This window comes from Haliotis asinina, chromosome 10 (assembly GCF_037392515.1).
Source record: "Haliotis asinina isolate JCU_RB_2024 chromosome 10, JCU_Hal_asi_v2, whole genome shotgun sequence".
Lineage (NCBI taxonomy): Eukaryota > Metazoa > Mollusca > Gastropoda > Lepetellida > Haliotidae > Haliotis > Haliotis asinina.
In genome coordinates, this window is record NC_090289.1 from 32494316 (window position 1) to 32507099 (window position 12784).

The following is a 12784-nucleotide window of genomic DNA, read 5'->3' on the forward strand; positions in this document are numbered from 1 at the left end:
TTACCACATGACATATTTCATTTCAATGTTCTCGTTACGATATGGCTGAGATATTGCCGATGTGACGTAAAATATTAACTCACTCACGTGACCACCAGGCAACTGAAGTGGAATGGGTGTCGCAGTCAAGATTATCCACTGGGATGTTCCAGTTTAACTCTATATATAGCTAGCTTTAGTAACATACTGTGGACAGCAAGTAAGATAGGATGAGATATTTATTGCAAAGCATTCCATTATGATAAAGTAGCAATATTCTGTTAACTAGAAATATAAGGGATGGTGGTGGGGCTGTTGTTTAAAGCATCATGATTATCTATACGAAGTTGTGTCCCTTAGCTGAACCAGAATCATGTCATCCTGGAATTTTGCAATGAAATTGTCTTGACAAATTTGTGCTAGTTTCGGTAAATGACAGTGACTCCTACCACTTTCATCACCCACATTACATGATTATTACATTGTGTCACTGTTTGTTCAGAGGATACTCTCCAACATAGCCGAAGTACATGTCATACAAGTGTTGAACCATGCTGACTTGATGACTCTCACTCGCAAGGGTGTTTGCCCTTTACACCACCTCTTGACTGACAGACTCTGCAACAGCTACACACTTGTAATGCTTCAGCAAGGCTGCCTTGCCATTTGTGCAAATTCGTGGAAATTGACACTAAAAATAAACATTCCTCCACATACGTTGGTGCCCATTTCAGTGATGTTACATTTGAAAACAGTTAACACTTTGAACGATAATATTGTCAGAAATATTTATGAAAATACTGAAACACAGTGTTCGAAATAATTGCATTAACCTTATATTGGTATTTTAATTAATGAAAACATAACTTGGGGAGATATATAGGAAAGTTACCATGGAAGTGGATGTGTTTAATTTTCCATAAACACTTGTTATAATTTCTGATTTTTTAGTGCTCTGTGGGATAATGTTTACTCTCTACCATTGACATTCAGTTCTGTCATGTTTAGTAGAATAGTCCATCAGGAAGGAGAACGAACAGAAATGAAACCAAGCTTGTTCATAGACTGTAGTTAATCAACTAATTACAGACTGTAATTGGTACAAAATATTCCATGCATATTTGCATGTACTCTTTATATCTCACAGAGAATCATGGTGCTTCCAACTTTCAGGGAATTACTGGTTCCATGACTGAATAGGCAAAACATTGCCTGTTCCATGACTGAATGGGGAAAAACCTAGTATCTCTACTTAACAGATTGTTCAGGAGGTGCTGGTGGCCCCGAAAGCTTATACAGAGTTCAAGTTCAGGGTCTTGTGGATTACAAGTTGAACTTCTGAAAAGATAGAAATCTTCAATTTCAAGCTCAGCTCTTTACAACAGGCATAAGGTTTCTCTTCAAATTCTGACAAGTCACACAAAAAAATGCACCACAGACAATATGACTGTCAGTGAGTAAATGAGAGAGCCCTTTACCCATACTATTAAACCGAGTTCAAATTTGTTTGGTCATGAGAGGATGTAGTGATATAATGTCCCTCGCCAGTTTAGTGGCCTATCACAAGGAATATTGATTGGTGGAGGAAAGTCTTCACTGCATCCTTGTGAAAGTGTCTCAAATATTTGATGCTTCCAAGAATGAGCCTTGAGCTGCGAGGGCATTTCATGGGACACTGCATTCTGATCCCCAATCCATATTACTCCCTGTTGGGCATTTTCCAGCCTGCAGTGCTGGTTTGCAATCAGGTGCAAAAAAAGGACAGGAATGGACCAAAAAATGTTATGTCTGCTCTCAATCGAGAGAAAAATGTTGCAGAGGAAATCACAACTGGTAGGGATTAAAAGTGGACATGCTTAGCGGAATGTGAAAATGAAAAAGATGGGTTATGCTCATGTTATGGGTGAGTTGATGAAGGATTAAAATGCACAGGAGATATTCAGCCCATTTTAATAATTTAGGTCTGTATCAGTGGTGAAAGCTCTAAAAATATCCATTCTGGACGAGGTTGACTCTTTCTAGTAGCTGCACAAACTGGCATTTTAACTTGCAAGGACCCACAGCTTTGGATGAAAGGATCATTGAAGGGTTAAGTTTGGGTTAAACAAATCGTCAGATGTCAGATATTTTTATCCGAACATAGTTATGACTGCCATGGTTTGATGGAAAATATCTTATTTTGATGAAAAAAAAAAAATGCTTCACTGATTTTATGTGTAAAATATACTTCTATTAAGTCCTTTCGACATAACACGAAAACCTGTTTTAGTAGATCATGAACAACTTTTTCACAAATCCTTCATCAGATTCAATTGACACTGAGCTTAAGCAAACAATATTTTATAGTAAAATATTCAGATATATGTCTTGCAAGTCGCTATAACCTTGATGATAAGGTCATGTGGTAAAAGGCAGGCAGATCCTATCTGCTCAGACGAGTACTGATTCAATCCAGTTTTTACTAAACAGTGTATCTTCCCTTTCGATTTTTGTGATCACAGATTCTGAGTAAAAATGCAATGATTATTTATAGTGTCTATTTTAGTGTCTTTCGTACAAAAATGAACAAGAAATATACTGTGCAAAAAAAAGGGAGGGGATATTCCATTTTGTAAGCATACAACTAGGCAGTGTCAATGCATATCCATACAGATAAAATATTTCCAAAGGAATTTAATAATTATCACATTTTCTCTTAGTTTCGCTTCATTGTCCATTTCCTCCTTGACTTCATCATCTGTTTCCTCCTTGACTTCATCGTCTGTTTCCTCCTTGACTTCATCATCTGTTTCCTCCTTGACTTCATCATCTGTTTCCTCCTTGACTTCATCATCTGTTTCCTCCTTGACTTCATCATCTGTTTCCTCCTTGACTTCATCATCTGTTTCCTCCTTGACTTCATCATCTGCATTTTATCAATCTTGTAAATCCAATATCTTATATTTCCTTTCAAAATAATTGTAGTGATGTGGAAGAAGTAATAAAGCATGGTGTGTTTGGTATGAGAAATATGGCTATTGAACAGGCATTTCTCATTATGAGTGAGTTGAGCTTTATGACGCTTTTAGCAATATTCCAGCAATATCATGGCAGGCGATTGTCTATCCTACACACCCTGAAGCAAATATATCCAAGAAGTCTGCAGAAGTCCTTTGCTTCTGAAAATGAAGAAAGTCTCAAGGCTCCATTTCATTATGTTATTTTTTTTTTCTTTTTACTGTTAACTTTTTTTACCAGTGAAATATGCTTATTTCAGAGACTAGTAGTTAGCCAAGGCTGGCGACACCAGAAATGGCCCTTGGCACTCGACCCATGTTTAGAAATCGAAACGAGGTCTTTGGTATGATGAGTGAACTTGAAGTTTGTAATATCTTTTTGTTAGTTGTTGCTCAGTTAATATGTTGTTGACTCTGGGTTATATATTTTCAGACTTCGTTCAGTGTATGGATGCCTTGCCCTTCTCATTGAGACAGCAGTATTGTACAGGTATGGCAGTTTGTGTGACTTTACCGTTCTATGCATATGAAGTTCAAGGTTGGAACTAGTCATCAGCAGTTCATGCTGGTCACATGAGGCAACTGACTGGATCACCCTCAAGGTCGCTGCGTTTGTTCATAATGTCATTTTATGTCAGTTGTGTAGATTGAGGTTCATGATGTCAGTCACTGGATTGTCTGGTCTTAATTTTGGTATTTACAGACACCTATGATAAAACTTTAGTATGCTTGTTAAAAAATGACTGTCACTGTGGTACCCTTGAAGATCTGGGTTAGAACTGGTTGTCAGCAAACCACATTTGTCAAATGGAGTGTCTAACATGATTGGGTGGTGAGACTTGCTGACTTGGTTGAAACATGTCATTGTATCCAAATTGCCAAGACTGATGCTCATGCCATTGATCAATGGATCACCACTCAACAATTTACAGACCACTGCCACAACAAATGGCTGAAATAATACAGTTATGAAGAACATAACGTTTCACTGCATGTTAAAGACAGCTAGTTGCATTTAATTCATATTGTGATAATCAGTACCCATCATTGTGTTCGATAAAACCATGAAACATTCAAAAACAATACACAGTTGTTTCTGGTTTGCTAGATTCCGTCATCAATAACTGTCATCAATAACATGTAAATGATTGTTTATCTAGCTATTACAGTTAAGCTGTGTTTATAAGACTTGTTATTCCCTGCGGCCTGCGAGTTAAGCCAATAGCTGTCATCTTGTTGAAGCCTGTTACAAGCTGTCATTCTTTATTGTTCTGTTTTCAACACCCATTGCTCACTGGCTACAAGTATTTAGCCTCACCTTGTTTGTTGTTTAATGCTGCACTCATCAGTATTCCAGCTGTATGGCAGCAGTCTGTGGAATAATCATGTCTGGATCAGACAGTCAAGTGATTAACATCATGAGCATCAATCAACCAAGTCTGCATGTCTGACCACCCTATCCTCTTGTGACTAGCTGGGGTTTTTTAGCTATATCACTCTTAAACAGTGAAGCCTCACTGAGACATTTCAACAGACTTTGAGCTGGCCTTTGAGCTGGCCAGTCTTTGTTTTATCTCATGTCAGGAAGGGTAACAACAAGAACCAGTTTTCGAATAATTATTCTATCTAACTATCAATGATACTTCTCGCTTCCACTGATCAGTGGTGTAGAACTGGATATAAATGTACATTGTAACAATTTTCACGGAGATGAAGTGACATCCATAACAACCATCAACTATTTAAGAAATGAGTTAATGTGATGTGAATTCAACCATAGGAATGCAGGTTGATACTTGAACCTCATTTTTTAAGTCATGAGCTGGTGCTTGTGCTACTGTGCCACCCCTCCAGAGACCTGTGTAGTCAGGTATGATTTTGTTAGATATCTTTGTTGGTATCTATCCAATTGGGTTGAAGAATGGTTGTGTTCAGTTCATACTTCATGTCAGCTCATGTTAAACCACCTAATGTCAGGTTTTTACAAACAAAAGGTTTCCAATAATCAGTACATTCTTTGGGTTTTTTTAAATCTTGATAGTTCTACCAAAAAAAAAGTGATTTGAAGGAAAATCAAAATCTATGGAAACAACTTCTGAAATACCTTTCCAAAAAAATGAGTTATTTGCTTTGGTTTTAAGTTATTCTAAAAAATCAGAATTCTTTTAAGAGGATCTTATTTGTCATCCAATAGAAAACAGTGGCCCTTGAGCCTGTCAGAAAGCATCATGGAAAAAAAATGATTTGTAGAGTTTGCAATTTGAACATCTGAAAGTGAAAGATGAATTTAGCATTGGAAGGTTTTTCACTTATTGTAGGAGCAAAAGAAGAGCTTGTTCTTAAAGGAAATTGTGAGATGGAGTTGTCCTCCTTTACTGCAAGACAGATGAATGGAAGGTTAAAAGGTTTACAGAAAGCTGTCAGAAGACATGTAGCAAAGTACGGGAGAAAACTACTGTCAAATGATGCTGCTTTTGGCACTTCCAACAGGCATTTGTTTTCTTTTATCCGAAGATAGATGTTTTATTTGTGGACTTTTTGCAGTAATTTCAGCACACAAATGGCTTGAGACAGGAGTGATGTTAACATGTCCTTTTTTCCCCTCTCTTCCTCTCTGTATTGTGTCTTAACATGCAGATAAGAGTTGGCAAGCTCTGCCCCTGCCAGCATGGTGGTTATGGCTTGTTGTTGACACAAATGGGAGATATTGAACACATTTGAAACCATTGAGTGCTTGTGAAAAAAAAAAGATGATCAGTGTAATGATATACATGCAATTTCATGTTTGCTGATGAAATTTTGAGTGTGGATTAAAGATCCATAATACATGTATCCCATTGCAAGTCTATGTACAGCTGGATGGATGGGTAGGTGGGTGTCAGGGTGGGTAGATGGGTGGATAGATGGATGGGTAGATGGGTTTCAGGATGTGTGGGTAGATGAGTGACCGGGTGGGTAGAAGGGTGTCAGGATGGGTATATGGATATCAAGATGGGTAGATAGGTGTCAGGATGGATGGGAAGGCTGGTTGGTAGATGGATGTTAGGGTTGATGGATGAGTGTCAGGGTGGGTAGATGGATGGATGGATAGATGGATGATCAAATTGGTGTTATGTTTGGTAGATGGATGAGTGATGAGTGTAATGGTGGTCAGATGGATAGGTGGACAGATGAATTGATGGGTAGATCATGGGTATCATGGTGGGCATATGGATGGATTGATGTCAGGGTGGGTAGATAGGAAGAATGGTAGGTAAACGATGATGTGTTGGTAGATGGATAGAAGGGCAGGTGATGGATGGATGGATATATGATGTTATTAGGTTAAGCAGAAGGATAGATGGATGGGTATTAAAGTAAACAGGTGGGTTGGTAGATGGATGGTAAATGGATGGCCAGGTGTAGGGTGAGCGGTTGGATGGATGGGTGGGAAGGTGAATGTTAGGGTGGGCAGATGGATTGATGAATGGGTCAGTAGGTGGATGGAAAAGAAGATGGACATGTTAATGGGCAGGGACAGTGTGTATGGAAGATGGGTGGTAGATAGGGTTTGGAGTGGCTTTTCGGTGTTTATGCAGATGATGTACCCAGTTCCTACATCAAGAATCCCACAACACGATGGTACTCATTTGGTGATTTTCTATAATGAAGGACCATGTTTGATGTCCTTACCTGATTACATGTAACAAAGTAATACAACAAATCATCATTTTACACCAAATACTATATTTTCACAGGTTCAATTCTAAATGATCACTGACAACCTAACTGATTCTCAATATAATGTTCAGCTATCAATAAAAACCTCTTTAAAAATATTCTCGTTATTTCTGTTCTAAAAGTGTGCCAGGAGGAAACCTTTAGACATAATTTTATCATAGCATTGAATCCCAACAACTGAGGTCTGTCCTGAAGTAGAATTGTATAATGATCTTGTGACCCTGGAATAGGCATTGATGAAGGCAATCTATTCTTGGTCTTCTCCTTGACAGCAGTAAAACATGAACATGTTCAAGTGCTTAGTCTGTCACTCGGATTTCATGTTCAAGTGCTCACAATTTTGTCTGTCTCTTGGATTTTATGAAATCATATTAGAAGAGCTGTAAGAAAACAATTTCATGAGTGCAGTGTTTCAATACAGATTCTTGTACCATTGTCAGGCAGGAATCTTCACATTCTTAAAACATTGTCAGGCAGGGATCTATAGACTCTTGAAATGTTGTCAAGCAGGAATCCACTGATTCTTGAAATGTCAATCAGGAATGTGCAGATTCTTGGAACTTGTCAATCAGGAATCTGCAGATTCTTGAAATGTTGTTAAGCAGGAATGTACAGATTTTTGTACTTTTGTCAAGCAGGAATGTACAGATTCTTGTACTTTTCTGCTTGACAGTGGTACAAGAATCTGCATGGAAACATCGCAATCACAAAATGAAAAAGAGTTGTTATCCATAAAATTTGTCCAATATTGTACTTCTAAAATGCAACTGAATGAGATACAGGTTTTGGCTTGTCCATCTGGTTCTAGTTGGGTGACATTTTTTTATATCCCACTATGGATACCCTTTGTAACATTATTGAGCGGAGGGGCTGGAATATTGTTAAAAGGGATATAAAACTGAACTCGCTCACACACACACTCACTCACTCTTTCACTCTATCATTTCTCAATAAGGCCCAGATGACATCTTGCTGCTCAGGGTTAGTTCAAGTGTTCCCCTGTCACACTGAAGACCCAGATTTGATTGTGAAGCCCCGTAATGATACTGCAGGATTATTGCTGAAAAGGGCGTTAAGCCATGCCCACTCACTCACTCACTTACTCACTCACTCTTTGAGTGATGAAAATGAATCCAATTTTGAAACCCTCTATTGAAAATGATCCTTTACATAGTTATGGCCCTTGTTTTTGAATCGAGGTGACTGAGGCCATTTGCATAGGGCGTGGAACAGGCATGGTGACATTGTTGATGATGTCATTGTATCCCAACTATGTACACTGATGCTCATGATGTGAATCACTTGACTGTCAGGTTCAACTGGATTACTTACAGGTAGTCTTCATACAGCTGGAATATTGCCAACATCAAACTAATTTGACTTTGAAAATGGCAAAGTGCCAATGTTGTACGATGGACTGACAAGTAGGTATGTAAGAACCAGCCAACAATTTGAACGAGTGGTTCGCAGTGACAGAATCCAAGATAGCAAGCTTACCTAACACCAGAAACTGGGTGTGTAAATTAACGCTTACCCGTAGGATATGCAGAAGCCTCGTTTGGACTAATTCTGAGATAACACTTTCTCCTTGAGAACGACCTAGGGATTAGATGAATGATACAACATGTTCCAACAAAGTACTACTGACATGCAGTTAAAAAGATTTCACAATGCTGATTTTGGAAAGGATCTTGATAGCCAGGTTTTAAGTGACTGTGTGATCGGTTTGGTTTAGACTGAGCCTATTTCTTCAGTAGTTCCATATCTTGTAGAGACAAGTGTTTTCCTAATCTATAGCGAACAACAAAAGAAGCACAATTTTAAAAAAAATGAAATCTCATAAATGCATGTAAGCATTCATATTTATGTCTTCTATTTGAAAAATATGACCAAAAGCCAGAGTCGCATTTCTTTTTCTTGGGTCAGTATATTGGCAAATGAAGCTGTTTAGTTATGGACCTCAAGGAGGAAATGATTGCTTAAAGTCAACTCAGATGGCCCAGTTGTCTAAGGTGGTGCTGTAGTTGTGGGTGGAGTTGTGTCCCTTGGGTTTACAAAAAAAAATATGATGGCTTATCTGTCCAGTTTGCCATGATTATGTTTCCAGGTTTGTTGGCACCAATGACTTGCCCCGCAGGTTTTTCACCAAAGAGGTAAATATTTGATGTCAGCATCTCTTCTGGATTTCCCCACACAATAAGGGTGCGGTGGGGTAGCCTAGTGCTTAAAGCATTTCCTCTTCATGCCAAAGACCTGGGTTCAATTCCCCATGGGTATAGTATATAAAGCAAACTTGGGGTCACAGCTGTGATATTGCTGGAATATCGTCACTTTAAAGTTAGAAATTGTTTTTGTTCATGTACACCTTGTGGCAAAAAGATTAAAAAGTGGTAGCAAACAAGAAAAACCTTCCCAAATTTTGCCACTCTTGGACTAGAAGATTTCTATTCATTTCAAACCCAGACATTGTAGTTCAGATGATTGCTTACATGGGTACAATGTTTGAACCTCATACCTTGTGCCCCCTACGTGGTATGCCGATGATCTTAAATAAAAGAGAAAACATATCATTTATTCCTTAAAGTTGCACATAAAATAATCTCTTCCACAATGGTTGCACTGGAAGCCATCAGGAAAACCTTTGTTCCTTCTAGATTTTGATGTGTGTATTTGAATGTGCATGAATTTGTGAGCTGTTAAAAAGTAAAGGTAATCTTATTCATCTCTGAAGTCCTGTTCATACAAGATCATGTACTGTATATATAGCAAGGAACATTGTACAGACAGTGAGGAAGTTCCTCTGCAGTGTAGGATATCATTGTGGGACTGAAACATGACCTTAATGATAGCACCAACAGACGACCAGAATATCGAGAGTCATACTGAATACTTTAATTGGTTATTGTAATTTGATTCATTGCACCTTTTGGCTTCCAACTTGAATGAGACAAGTTGTAATTGCCAGTAAGTCAATCCTCCGGAAGGACCTCAGGTACTAGTTCCAATTTTGAACTAAGTTGTGTACATATTATTGTCTGGCTTACTTATCTTAAGAAACAGAAAACTGTCAGCACACCATGTGAGGGAACTGATAAAGACATTGTGCAGAAAGCCATCTTGTTGGTTGTGAAAATGTATCAGTGAGCACACACTCTGACAAAGGAGGGCTATAAATCTGGTAATTTGTTCATTATAAGTCCTGATCCATTTGTATCTTTGCTTTGCTGAGTGAGATGTAAAATAGCTCAAACATTACTCGCCATAATTAAGCTACTGTTTTTGTTGGTTATCTTGTGGAAACCATGCTATGTTTCTGGTGATATTAGATAAATGCATTGTACAGATAGTTAGAAAAGCTTTGTGTGCAGTATAGGGAAAGGTTAATTGCAGTATATCACCTCCATAGTCTTTTCTGTGAGAGTTCAGGTTACAATTGATCTTTAGTAAACCATGTTTGGTGGTCAGATTTGCAACTGTATAGATTGATACTCATACTCTTGATCACTGGATTAGCTGGTGCAGCCTCAATTATTTACAGACTGCTGTAATTTTTCTGGAGTATTGCCAAGTGCAGCACTGTACAATAACACAACCAACCAACCTACTTACTTTCTTTGTCCATAGTGTGGTGCAAGACAGGACTCACTCACTCACTCACTCACTCACTCACTCACTCACTCACTCACTCACTCACCATAGTCTAGTTGATATAGCATATGGACATTCACTGCATGGTGATTGTTTCAGTCCGACTCATACTAAAGGATGTTTGTAAATGGCACTTGCTGTTACCTTGCTTTACACTTGGCATTAGAATGGTAGACACCTTTGACCAGCTCAGTGTCATATATTTTGTTGGAATGAGTTACCATTAATAAACTGTGGCATGGTATGTCAGAGGTTTTGCTTTGAAAAGACAATTTGAAACATACACCGGGATATGTACAAGCTTAGATATATTCATTCATGTTATTAGGTAGAATTAGTGATAATGTGAATGTGTGAGAATGGTTTTTCATTTAGCAATATTCCAGCAATGCTTTGGGAGGGTACACCAGAAATGATCTTTACACACTGTACCCGTGTGGGGAATGGAACCCAGGTCTTCCGTGTGAAGAGTTAATGCTTTAACCAATGGGCATCCCCATGGCCCCAGTGATTTTGTGCAAACTGAGTATATTTACCTGCATCTGTACATTGTATAGAAAAAAAAATAGTTTTCACCACAGATATTTAGTTCAAACATGAGTGCACAAATGATTAAACGTTTCCAGTACTTGACACACCTGCAGAGTAAGACTAATGCTTCTGAATCTATATGATTTGGAGAGTAACAGATAAACCCGTTTCAATTGAGAAGGAGCCCCATAGAGACCAGAGATTCAGAACCTGAGGGAATCTATACATGCTTCATTTAGGGTTATAGCAGTGCAGGAAGGGCTGAACAGTAGGGAAGACAGGTGGTTCAGGGACTGTGAGACAGATTTCTGTAGCCTTTCTCTGTGGGGTGGTCCGCAGAACAAAGGCTCACCTTATTTCACTGATTGTAAGAGTTTGAACCTTGTTCTGCACATGCAAGACGAAAAGGTTCCCTGTGTGAATATTCTGTTGGCTTCATTTGGTTCGAGTTGGTTGCTGATTTGAAACAATGAGAACTGTTTTGGAAATAGATGCCGATGGTCTTATGTACCACAAATATTTTCATTGTCCTCAGCACAATCAAAGGCTAATCTGTCTTTTACATAAGTCTTAGTATAGAAGAATTCCTCTGAGATCATGCATTAGGACACTGTTTTGTACGTTTTTCCTGCACAAGAATTGTTAATTATATTCAGTCATTTCTAAAGTTACATGCATGAATGAATATGTCTGTGGTAATTTTCATCCTTTTTCTCAACATTCATTTCAAACTTGTTCCACAGAAGACATTGACAAATGAACCATGGTTAATAGGATCTCTGGCAACTCTTGGATCTCTCTTGTGATGATACAAGTGTATTCAGTAGTGTCCTGTCTTCCTGCATTGCTTTCAATGATGAAAAGAATCCCAGCTTTATTAAGGCTGCAGTGACTGTGATTGAGTTTTTCAAAGTTTTACATTTATCTCTCACAAAATCTTCAACCATCATGAAAAGAATACGAGGTCTTTGATGACCAATGAATTATTGCTGCACATCGGCCCTTTTTGAAGACTTTGTTGTACCTCTTCCATCCAAAGGAAGATATTCAAATAGCCCCCTTAATACATTTACATGTAGTAAAGTAAATACATGTTAATATATGTCCCCTATCTGTCCAGGTAATAATGTAACTAATCTTTGTGTCTGACGCATGATTTATAATGATAAATTGCTTCTGCACTGATTAGTCTCTAGAGCGCCATCTACCATGATCAGTCATAACTAAGAGGAGATAACTCCCAAGTAACTGGAGACCATATCCATCATGTAAGAGTGTAATTCTAGTCTAGATTGACACGTGTCTTCAGGGAATAAAAGACACATGAATTTCTGGAGTTGATCCCTGATTTAAACATCAGGATTGCACTTCTCTTCAGACTTTGTGTCCTAAAGGCTTGTCCTCATCAGTCTTGATTTGGAATTAACTTGTTTCTTACATGAACAGAACATAAAAGCCCATTTTCACATTAAGCATATCCCCTTTGTTATATCTGGATGAATGATATATTGAAATACATAGCTATGTTTTAGTCTAAGCTGATTAAATTCTTTGTCACGGAACTCTCATGAAGCAATGACTTTTTTCATTGTTAAAGGATTTTGATGTATTTGTAGTCTTAGTGGCTGTATCAGATTAGTGATTGAGCGTTGGTTTTGCTATTGGATCAGGCGCTCTGACTTACATTGTTTCTCCCTTAGGATGTTTGGAGTTTTAAGGAATACAGAGAGGTGACTGTGCTTGATCTACAGTTAGATGATGGAAACAAATTGATGAATGGAGCTTTCTCGTAAAAATTTCATGGAATTTTTTTCTTTCCCAAATCTTATCAGCTTTAATAAACATTTTATTTATTCCAGTTTTGTGATCTGATGAAGACAGATCTATTCAGCATTCGTCTTAGTTGGTGA

The 12784-nt window shown here is 38.1% G+C and overlaps 1 protein-coding gene across 6 annotated transcripts in view; it reads left to right on the forward strand.

Moving 5' to 3' along the window:
- Positions 1-12784, forward strand: part of LOC137298154 (poly(rC)-binding protein 3-like) — a 351152-nt gene that overhangs the window by 141650 nt on the left and 196718 nt on the right. For all 6 annotated transcript variants that reach the window (XM_067830277.1, XM_067830285.1, XM_067830289.1 and 3 more), the window contains exon 4: positions 3409-3465. The gene's annotated coding sequence lies outside the window, so the exon portion shown is untranslated. The remainder of the gene's footprint in view (positions 1-3408; positions 3466-12784) is intronic.